This window comes from Alexandromys fortis, unplaced genomic scaffold (genome assembly GCF_014885135.2).
Source record: "Alexandromys fortis isolate MF-2015 unplaced genomic scaffold, M_Fortis_MF-2015_v1.1 scaffold_86, whole genome shotgun sequence".
Lineage (NCBI taxonomy): Eukaryota > Metazoa > Chordata > Mammalia > Rodentia > Cricetidae > Alexandromys > Alexandromys fortis.
The window spans coordinates 6,121,438-6,133,161 of NW_026067965.1; the positions used below are offsets into that span (position 1 = coordinate 6,121,438).

Here is an 11,724-nt window from a genome sequence, read left to right on the forward strand (position 1 = left end):
TAAAACAATATATATATAAATATACAATATATACATATATTTTGAAGATATATATATGTATATATATATATATAATTTTGTTGTTTGCTTGTTATCGTTTTATGGAGTCAGTCTCTTTTTGCCCTGGGTTACACCTAATAACAGACTAGATTGCCAATGAGCTTCGGGGATCAGGCTGTCCCTTCCTTAGCTCAGGTCATTGTGTGTTATTTACTGAGCTGTCTCCTCAGCCCATAACACAGACTACTGAACCCTACTGAGTCTATATATTACTGAGTCTATATATGGGTATGATTCTGAGATTGTCGTCCATGCTTCTCAGCTACTTCTGAGAACTAGATATGGGAAGCTAATATCAAGTGCAAATCTGTCCTTTTAGTGATAAAACTTCAGACTTCTAGGCCCCTAAGACATCCTACCCTTGAATATCTGATCGTTGAGTCTAACTACTCTGAGCTTTCCCAGCTTTTGCCTCGTGTGAATTTAAGCCCCAGTACATGAGGCCTATGAGTTCATCCAATATATATAGGACTGCACTGGAGGCAACCCTAACTGCTAATTCACCATTTTTACTTCTTGTCCTGTGACAAATAGTCCCAGTACATGGACTAATCTTGATTGCCAACTCGACTGGATCTGGGATCAGCTAGACCTTGGCAAATCTGTGACCATTTTTCCTAGAAAGATTAATAGAGGGGCGTAAACGCTGCAGAGTGTCCATGCCTTTGGACAACAGCCCAGCTGTGAAGATGTCTGCCTTTGGCTATCTGCTTTTTCTTCTGACTGGTGAGTTCATCTTCTCTGTTTCTGGGGTCTGCTGCTGCTGCCTTTGATTGTCATTAAAACCCAGGTCCTTCAATCTTCCAGGGTAAGCTAATGACCAGGGATTTTCCAGGATTCCAGCAGGCCTTCCATATCTGACTGAGACTATGCATCCAGTCATATGGACAAAGAAGCTATTACAATCACTGCTTTTCCTGCATGTAGACAACTTTGGGCTACCCAGCCCTTATCATGAAAGCCTACCCATACTCCCTTGCAATATATATTTATTATATTGGTCTGTCCTAGAGAATCCCAACCAACCATATGGCTGAAGGCCTACTTTGCATATCAGGACCAAAGCCTATGATCAAGAAACCCACCCAATCGTACCAGTGAATTTGTCGCTGGAGAGAGCTCTGAGTTGTAATTCACCTCTTGTGCCTGCTAGACTGGTGAGACCAGCCACATTTCATAAGTAAAGAGAGTTTCAGGTGAGATGTTACTGTGAGGATTAAAATGTAGAAAAGTGAAACCACCAGTAAATTACCTGGTAGACAATGAGTTATGAATATTCATTCCTTCCTGCCACTACTTAGTCTGCTAATATGAAGATAAATTCACAGACTTGAGTAAGTCTGATACTGAACATTTTGATTAGGGAATTACTATCAAAACAAAATGAAGGTCAAATTCCACTTTTAATTAAAAAAAAAGATAAAAGAATGATGACACCAGTTTACGATGAAGTTGAAAGAAACCAAATGTGTCCCTGCACTGCACGAGTGGCCCCTGTTGTTACCACTTTTTCAAAATCCAATTCACGCTAAAAATCATAAAAATGATCAGTTCTTTTTTCTCTTGGGAAATTTCCTTACGAAAACATCATTTTAAAAAAGAAGAAAGAAATATGTTCACTTCAGCATTATTCAGAAGAATAAAAAAAATTTAAAATAACCAGAGAAACTTAAAGCATCCATTTAAATGTCTTGTTAAGGCTGTGTTTGGGGAATTTCTACAGCTCATACATTGTCGTGTTGTGTGCAATGTAATGTTGTTGAAAGGGATCATTAGAAACTGATTAGACCACGAGAGTGCTGTCTCAAGATCAATGTTTTAACTATAGGACTGAGTAATGAATCAGCTACCAGCGGTTGGTTTCTTCTCTCTGTCTCCGCCTGTCTCTGTATCTTTGTCTCTCATCGCTCTGTGTCTGTCTCTATCTGTCTCTGTCTCTGATTCTCTCTCCTCACCAGCTCCCTTGCTTCTTCCTTGCTTCATGATTTTGGCTTGGGTTGAAATGGCAGAAGGGAAAGTTCCCACCAGGTAGAAGATCCTGGACCTTGCCTTGGGCTTCCCAGCCTCTCCAATTAGGAAAACAAACAAAGCGACTTCTGTTCTTCATGAATTACTCAGCTTGTGAGTGTCTGTCACAGCAGGGCAAAATTGACTAAGATAGTTATGTAGAGACTGAAAATAACAATTAAGATTACACAGCAGCAGAAAACAGTATCTTCACTGCAATAGGAGAAAAGCAAGCACAGAATCTTTTCTATTGCATGATTGCAATTTTAAAGTATTTATATAGTGAAGACACAAAAATGAATAACTAAATTGCCGTGGAGCTGGAACGTGATTTTCTTCTGTTTTTATATTTAGGATAGCTATTATTTTTACACCACAGCTTTTTGCTCCATGTCTATTTAAAACGACTGCCCATCCTTTCCAATGTTAGCAGGAAACTGCAAACCCAAAGGGGTTGTCACATTCACAGAGGGTCCTGATGTAAAATGATGGGGAATATCTTAGACAGACACAGTTTAGCAATCAGTCCACCCTGCCCACATAACATACCCTAAGAGTAAATCAAGATTCCTTGACAACAAGCCTTGAAGATCAGACCCAGAAGGGGAAAGTCAAACGACACAATGGAAAATGAACATCTGGAAAGGATATGCCTACAGAGGATGGAACAGAGCCTAGGACACAGACTACTGCCCCTGGTGAGGGTTAAGTATAGGCACGCTATTGTTCCTGAGGGGCATAGATATAGTTGGCCCAATGACCCAAGAGTGGAGCTAACCTAAGTGCATTTTCACACCGAGATTGAGAAGAAATGAAGTCAGATTGCCAGGATGCCGTGAAGAAAGGTTTGATCTTATCATGGCTGATTCTATGGGTCATCCTGACACACAGGTGCTACTGCAAGCTTACCTGGCATGAACTTATTTCCCCACAGTTCCAGAGCCTTAGATGTCTGCGTCCAGGGCTGATTTAACCTCGGAACTCTCTCTTTTCTTGAACTGGGCTTGTAGAGGATCATCTTACTATGCCTGTCTGTCTTCAGACCATGTTTCTCTTTGTCACCCCATGTCTAAATTTATTCTTGTTATGAGGACGAAGATTGAATCAGAAAGTGCTATAATGGTGTCATAGTATCATCTCTGTAAAGACCCAGTGACCACATCTAGTTACACTCTGAACTGCATGAGGTCAATATGTCAACATATGACTTTTGGGGTATGAAGCAGCTTAGCCCACTGGAGTTGTCCAGCATAGCTCAGAACATGAAGAGACTTGCTTGTACGGCAGGGCAACAAGTCATGTTACTCAATGTGCACATGGACCAAGTCTCCATGTAAGCATTTGGGCTATTGCCTGCCTAAATCCTTGTTTGATACCTTATGAAATTTGGGCATTTAAAGTGGGTTTCCCAAGATTCTAGTAAGAAAGTAACAAGTCACCGTCCATCTTCTGAATCTCCCTGTCTTTGTCCAGCTGTGCAAATTGTCACTTTTCCCACTGACTGGGAGAAGATCTTCACCAACCCCGCAACTGACAAAGGTCTGATCTCCAAAATATATAAAGAACTCAAGAAAATAAGTTCCTCTTTCTTATTCCTGGACTTATTCTGTTTCACAAAATAAGTTTATTTTACAGCTCCAAAATGTCAAATTCGGGAAGACACAAAACAAAAATTCCAGGTCATTGGCTTAAAGTCAAGTAGCAAGTCCAAGGAATCAAATTTCCTATTAGTCCCAGATACCCCTCTGAAAAGGGCTCAGTATACTATTCTTACAATCTGCATTTATTGACACAAGATGATAACACACTATGTTGCTCTGTCTGCCATAGAGTAGGCAATACTTTTAGTAAAATAAAATGGTTCATTAAAGAAGCCGGATGAGATGTGGTCTTATGCTAATATTTTACCTATCTCAATGGATCCTCATTCCACTCATAATTCTTATATTGGTCACTATTGAGGTAAATACTTTGTTAATTAATCCTAATAAATGTTCAACACTGTCTTAATTTTGTTTTTAAGTGGAGAACACTGAGTATTATTTTTATGATAGCATATTAACATCTTGTTTTATGGCATTGTTTCTAAAGTAGGAAAATACAGACTGCCAATGAATTTGGGCAGTATTGCTGGATATGCAAAGATGTGTCACCCATGTTCATGTTCCTCATCACATAAGTTGGCTCAGCAGGTGCACACAGCACAGGAAATTGGCATGACATATTTGGAGCTGGTCTTGATATTCAATCAGTATCTCTGCAGTGTGTATCAGTGTGCACATCAGAAACCAGGGTTGTAAATATCATTTTCTGAAGAAAATTTTAATACAATTTTTCAGACTCCTTTGACAGAGGCAAACAGCTAATCTAAGAGGATTTGGTGATGTCTTAGTGAGCTGGATCTTGTTTCATTTACTGTGAAGAAGCAGACAGAAGCTGAGTTTTGCTGGAGATGGAATAGAATCATCTCCCCTCATAGAATATTCAGGCTGTTGCTCATCACTCTGAAAATAGACCAGAAGCTTTGCCCCCTAGCACCACCAGGCCTGCAGGTCTGTGTGTGGCTGTAATTGCAGGTTTTTTTTCCTGGAAGATTGTGTTTATGAAAGTTGTCAAGAATAAAGTCTACCTTAAGATGTCCCAAATAAGATTAAGAAGGTGATGAGGAGGTAAAACCAACTACTAGGCTTCAAAACGATTGGTGATCCAGGACAAAACATAAGTATAGCACAAGAAAATACAGGATGCAACTAAAAGAGATATTATCTGTCAGACTGTATATGCCCATATAGAAAGGGATATGATAGCCTGTCAATATATGCACATAAACTAAGAAATTATGTTAAGAAGGTTCTTGACAAATTCTACTGTAGCATATTATACTGGCTTGCTGCTGTCCTGCAGGCTTCTCAATAGGTTTAGCATGGGTAAGATCTAGGAAGGTCAAGTGGATATGAATACAACGTGGAAAGCATTGATGGTCAGCCTGGTATATTCACCTGCTATTTGGATGCAGGTCTCATCAGAACTACAGCTGCCAATAAAGTGTTTGGGGTCCTGAAGGAGCTGAGTAATGAAAGTTCTCTTCCACCACTGTGAGCAGATATCATCTAATTTCAAGCAAGGCCCACATAGAACAAACAAACAGGAGAAGGCACATCTATTGTTCAATGAGACTAAGTCATCCATTTTCTTCTGCTTTGAACATCACTGTCCCTGGTTGGTTGTTTGGTCCTGGTTCATGTTCCTTATTTCTTCCCTTCCTATAACTCAGAATATAACTTTTCGTGTTAAAACAGTCCATAAAGCCATTGCAGTTTTTGAGTGACTGAAAAAGTGTAAGTGGGCAAGAGAGAGAGAGAGAGAGACCTAGAGTGAGAGACCTAGAGAGAGAGAGAGAGAGAGAGAGAGAGAGAGAGAGAATTAACTAGACACTGAATTATTGGAAAAACTTTCAAACAGACTCTTGATATCTTTTAAAAAGCCATACCCTATTAACCTAGCTCATATGAGAATTAAATTTTGTATGCCATAGACCAATATTCATTAGGACTCATTTCAGGTGGCTAAACTCTGGGTAGCCTGTAATTTTGCTGATTTGAGCTCCACTCCAGATAGACAAAGTCAGGTGATCCAATTCACAATATTATCTAGGCGACATCCTATATGCAATGTTCTACAGTACTGAGTTACTAACAAATAAATAAATAAATAAAAACAATTTATACATAAGAGTTGCAAGTTCAATTGATTTAAAGCAACTCAGCCCAAAACAGTATCAAAAAAATCCTACAAGGGGTTTTCCAGAGGAGATCGTATATGGAGGGATTTGCACAATTGTAAAGGATAGTGGCCATCCCAGGGAGAGAGCTGTATTCGTATCTTTCCACACAGTCACCACGCATCTGACACTGAGAACAGAGAGGCACATCCCCTAGAGTGGGCTGCATCCTACATCTGGGATGGTAACAGGTCAGGGTGGAAAGTCTTCATGCGTGTTGCTGCAGAAACTCTGAGTAAGTCTTATGCACTTCTCTCTGCACTGAGAGCCATGAAAAAGTCTCCACTGGTCTGTGAATATTCAAAAGGAGCTCCAGCTGGGATGATAATGTTAATCCTGTGATCCAAAAAGAGAACATAGGAGGGAACCATCACCGGGATTTCCATGATTAATCCCCTTAACAGGTCAGACATAGATGAGCTAGTTTAGAAAGTACCAAAAAGAAAAAAAAAGAAAAAAGTGCGTGGGACAATACCCCACAGTGGAGAAAGAGATGTTACTTGCTAACTTTTTTTCTTCTCCCAGTGATGATAATGAGAAATTAGAGCAGAAGTTGCTGTAAAAAGCCATCCCTACGAAACCATTTTAAATAAAAAATAATGAGAACAGAACTAATTTACTTAGCTAATTATCACATGCATTTCACATCAGCCCAAAAGCCACCAGAAATCATTAGCCACACACCCCGCCGTCCTCATCAAGCAGTGGATGAATGGGGACAGACCTGGAACTCGCTCTGCAAAAATGAATCTAACCACTTCAAAAGGTAATAATCACCATGGGCCTCCCCAGTGTGCTCTGTGTGCTGTGTCCAGGCTCCCTTGGAGCCATCGGGAACAGACAAAGTCTTCATCTTCACCTTTTTCTTGATGCCTCCCTGGGTGCTGGAGGTACAACGTGAATCACTTTATCTCGTTTAATTCATCTCATTAGTGACAGAACAAAATCTCAGTCTTTGGATCCTATTCTTCCATGGGCTTTGCTGCCTATACTTAGCTTCATACAATCCTGTTAAGTAATAAGGTTGGAATTCTTTCTCACTGTGCTCATACCTGTATATAGTTGATGTAATTATTACCTTTGCCCACCTGAAAGCCATTAATAACCATTCATCCATCCATCCATCCATCCATCCATCCATCCATCCATCCATCCATCCATCCATCCAGGTAAGCAATCAATGCTTTGTAACTCGGACCTTACACTTTATTAGGTTAGTGAGGAAAGGAGAATGAAATCCTCACATTAGTTTTATGAACTTCTAATATGAAGCATGAGAAGAAATTTTCTGAAATAATACTGCAATGTGACCCATTATGACATAGTTTCTGTATCAAAAAAATGCAAAGCAAGAGATTGGCCAAACAAGGGGTTTAGACAAGAATAAATTTTGCATTGAGAAGAACAAAGATTAAAAACAACCTCAAACAACCCCACTGTTTAACTAAAGTGTCCTGTTTCTGCCCTCTTTTTAATTCTTAGTGGAACCAGTGCAGGTGTTTGTGAGTATTACCTCTACACATAACACTATTTATTATCTCACAAATAAGTCATTCTTATATTTTATGCCCCCAAATCCAAATGGAAATATTTCATAAATCAGAAAATTTCAAAAGTTTCATTCAAGCAGATAGAGTTTAGCAGTAAATTTCTATATTAATTATCCTTCCAACATTTTAAACAACATTTTTCAAAATCTTAATTAAGTGTAAGTTATTCAAATGTCTATATTTTCCTTTTCACTAGCAGAGGATTTGAAAATTCTCCTAACCATTTTATATTTTTGTATCTCCTCACTTAAGTTATGAACAGGCCAACAAGCTTGTGTTTCTCATCATGATTCCTTGAAGTTGATAAATTCAACTTCTGAGTGGATTCAGGTTGATTCTGGGCAACCAAATTTAGTTGGGAAATGATCACTGCAGAGTCTTAGAGCAGTAGGCCAGTTACTTTATTATAGACAAATTTATAAAGATGAAACTGTTAACAGCATTAGCAACACGACGCCAGAGCTAATGTTCTCCTAATTTGTTTCACCCTACTCTGTGACTTCCTAAAATTAAGGAAAAAAAACTCAGAGTGATTTTTGATATTGAACTTCAAAACAGATACTAAGACGGTATTAAAAACTTATCCTTATGGGGGAATTTCACAAGGTTCTCCTCCTAGATGAAGAGTTATAAGTTGTCAGTGGCCCCCAAGGGAAGACAAATCAGCTTCTTTCAGAGACAAGTTGCCATACAGATTGTCAAATCCCAAGCTAATTATTAGCCTAGAAACACATAACTAAAAGGAATGCTAAATGAACTTGGTATATTTTGCATACATATCACAATGCTAATTAAAGAAAAGTTCGTGAATTTGGGAGGAATTGACCCAGGATGAGTTGGAAGAGAAGACGTGTAGGAGTAGGATAGATGCAGTGTTTTTATTTGAAGTTCTCCAAAAATAAAATTATAAAAAAAACTCACCTGTCCTAACAAGCAGCAATTTCCATCCCTAAATTATTAGCGAGACTGCAGACAGAAATAACAGAATAAATTATATTTGTTTTCTTAATTCTGAGTGAAACAATAAATGATGATACAGAGAGAAACATGAAGGTGGACAGAAGTGATGTACAAATACTTAAATTCTTGGCTCCAAAAGTAAAAGGTAACATGGGATACCACGGTAAACAGAAATGGCTTTATGGGACACAAAGGCAGGGAAGGCTTTCTCCTGGAATCTTTCTGTGTACTTAGTCAGAAAAAATAAACTATTTTAAACCGGGAATACCCAAACATCTTAGTCCTCCTGTTGAATATGTCTGATGGAACAAATTAGAACCATCAATCCCTGGGGTAGTATCCTAATAAGAAGGGATCCAGCTATTAAGAAGCTATCTGTGTAGGTTCTCTGTATTTAGAATATGGTTTTAGTTGCCATTCTTAAAAGCTACTTAAGGTTGTGTTCCATTCCTACTAAGTAATTCTGTCCTGACTTCTGTTCTGGAAATGGGTCAAGATCAGCGGGCCTGATCACCTGTTCTTTCCTTTGGGAACTGCAGAGGTCTAGATATAGTGTGGCTTCCTTCATTTCCTCTCATGCGAATGGATACATTTTATATGTTCTGATTGATAGCTCGTGACAGTATTCCTGTATTATTTACTCTTTCCATAAGACATGACAAGGCAAATGCCACTGTTTAATGTTAATATTTCTGCTCTTCTCAATCTATATGTAGTCTGAGTTAGCATGGGGATAAAATGTGAGAGTAACGAAGAGCAAGCCTTTCCCCTGGCTGCCCTGCCTAAGACTGGTATAAAACACATTCATGTAAATGCCTGAGGATGATGAACGAGAGCACATGGTCATTCCCAGAAGGCAACAGGGTGGCAGAAGTACTCACAGGGACAAGTAGTGGGTTCTGAGGAAACCATGAGTCAGAGACCATGCTGACTTTGAGAGGTGAATGCTGTGAAGGCGAAGAACTGTTGGGTGATTTCTAGGAAAGAAGTATTAGTGCTCGGGGCAGTACTTGCTCTTCAGACATGCTTGGCTAACTGAGACCTTGCTCCTAAATGCTATTCCTGGATTGAAGTTCCTTGTGTGCCCTAGAAAGCACAGAAAGTAGCTATATTGGCCAATCTCATCCTGATGCCAATATTATTAAAATACCAAAGTGGGAAAAATATTACAAGAGCTGAAACGAGGAAGTTTTCTGCTATTGTCTGTTAAAAATGTGCACTCAGAATCTTCAGCAAAACACTTGGGGCCAAGAATCATATTGCAAAGCTGTGTACTCTGAGACTAGAGGGATTTATCCTGGGATTATGCGGCTGGTTTAACATGGAAAAACCAGAAAAGGCTCATAAAATAATAAAAACAGCATGATCACCTTAATACATAGAGATAAATCAAGTTACACGGTTAATACCGTTCTTTAAAAATGAAGCTAGTTGTCAAATGAAGGTCCCTTGATGAACCCAAGACTCATTGTTTTACTCTGTCCACTAGTGCCTCATCAGAAAATACGAATGTAAAAATATTAAAGGTATTTATGCTGTTACTATGCCGTCACTTACCATGCATGAGCAGAGAGCTGGGGGAGACACCCAACCCCTTCTACTCAAGTTCTTTCCAGATCCCAGGGCTTTCCACCTCCTTAAGATATGTAACCCTCGCAAAGACATAATAGATAAAATTAGAAAGAAAACCTCCACCCTCCTGGCTCTCTATGCACACAATGAATGTGGATTTCTCATTTTAAAGTCCTCTTTTATGTCCCTTAGTAGAGTGTCGTCAATTTTTTTCAGCAGAGTCTGAGTATTTCTCCAGTTTATTCTCACCCAGTATATCCTTTTTGTGGTTCTTGCCAATGGATTCTTTTTTTTTAAATATAATTTTTTTATTGAAAAAAAAAAGATTTCTGCCTCCTCCCCGCCTCCCATTTCCCTCCCCGTCTCCCTTTTCCCCCCTCCTCCCTCTCCTTTCCCCCTCCCCCCACTCCTCTCCCCCTCCCTCTCCAGTCTGAGGGGCAGTCAGGGTTCCCTGCCCTGTGGAAAGTCCAAAGTCCTCCCCGCTCCATCATGGTCTAGGAAGGTGGACATCCAAACTGGCTAGGATCCCACAAAGCCAGAACATGAAGTAGGATCAAAACCCAGTGGCATTGTCCTTGGCTTCTCAGCAGCCCTCATTGTCCGTCATATTCAGAGAGTCCGGTTTTATCCCATGATTTTTCAGTCGTAGTCCAGCTTTGCCAATGGATTCTTTCCTGCATTTCATTTTCTAGCTTTACTGTGTGTGTCTAAGAAGCTATTGATTTTTATATATTAATTTTAAGCAGTCAATATGTAAAAGTCTTTATCATTTGAATAGCTTTGCAGCTGATTCAGTTTCCAAGTGTGCAATTATGTTATGTGCAAATAATATCTTCATGTATTTCAATATCTGACACATCAACTATTTTTCTTATCATACTGATCCATACTATTCAAACTATTTAAGTAAAAATTGATTTAGTCTTGATTTTAATGGTAATGCTCGTATTTTACTCTCTACTCATGTTCATCTTTGATTCCTGCATATGTTCCACTTTAAATATTTTAAAGTGTATTTATATTTCAACTTTCCAATTTACTGAATATTTGATATTTCTGTTATTGTGTTGAATTGATGAAAGTTAATACATCCCTATCCATATTTATAAAGAAATCCAACAATATATAAAGTGAATTTGTCAAATCAATGAGGAAAGTTATGTATCTAATTAATGGAACTAGTTGAATCTATCATCTATCAAAGAAAAATCTATTTGAACTTTTGCTTTTATAGAATTTTCAAAAGGAATTTCCTGTGAGCTAAACATCTCAAAGTGAAAAATGCAATGTTGATGGTAAAACAGATTGACGGCAGCAAAGTCCAGTGGATGATAAAAAAAAATACTGTGAATAAAATCATTTCAATTCAAGTAACAGGAAAAGTGTAGTGCCTTTAATGTTCAAAGAAAATTTACAAACTCAACAGCAGCACATATCGAAGACAGCAGGAAAAAGAAGTTAGGAGATGCACACAAATTGCTCAAGAAGATAGTCAATTGATCAATAACCAAAAGAGCCACATATTCATCAACTGTATAAATTATCAGAAGAAATCCTCTCAGAAGTCTCAGGAGGATGGAAGTTAAGAGAAGGAACAGCATCCAGTACCGTGTGGGAGGCAGATAAAGAGCTCTCGTGTTCAGTGTGGAGTTGTTGTGGATCGCTCCTGCTTTGGGGCAAAGCCATCTGGCAAGATCCATTTCATTTTCAAACCCATGTGTTCTTAATCCTGACATCTTAATCCTGGGAATCAGTTCCATTGTGAGAAAGCTGTAGCCTTATCATATGCAGTAG

At 38.8% G+C, this 11,724-nt stretch overlaps 1 pseudogene; it reads left to right on the plus strand.

The window, feature by feature from the left end:
- Window positions 1-5,166, plus strand: part of LOC126508634 (60S ribosomal protein L5-like) — a 28,037-nt pseudogene extending 22,871 nt beyond the window's left edge.
- The last annotated feature ends 6,558 nt before the right edge of the window (window positions 5,167-11,724 follow it).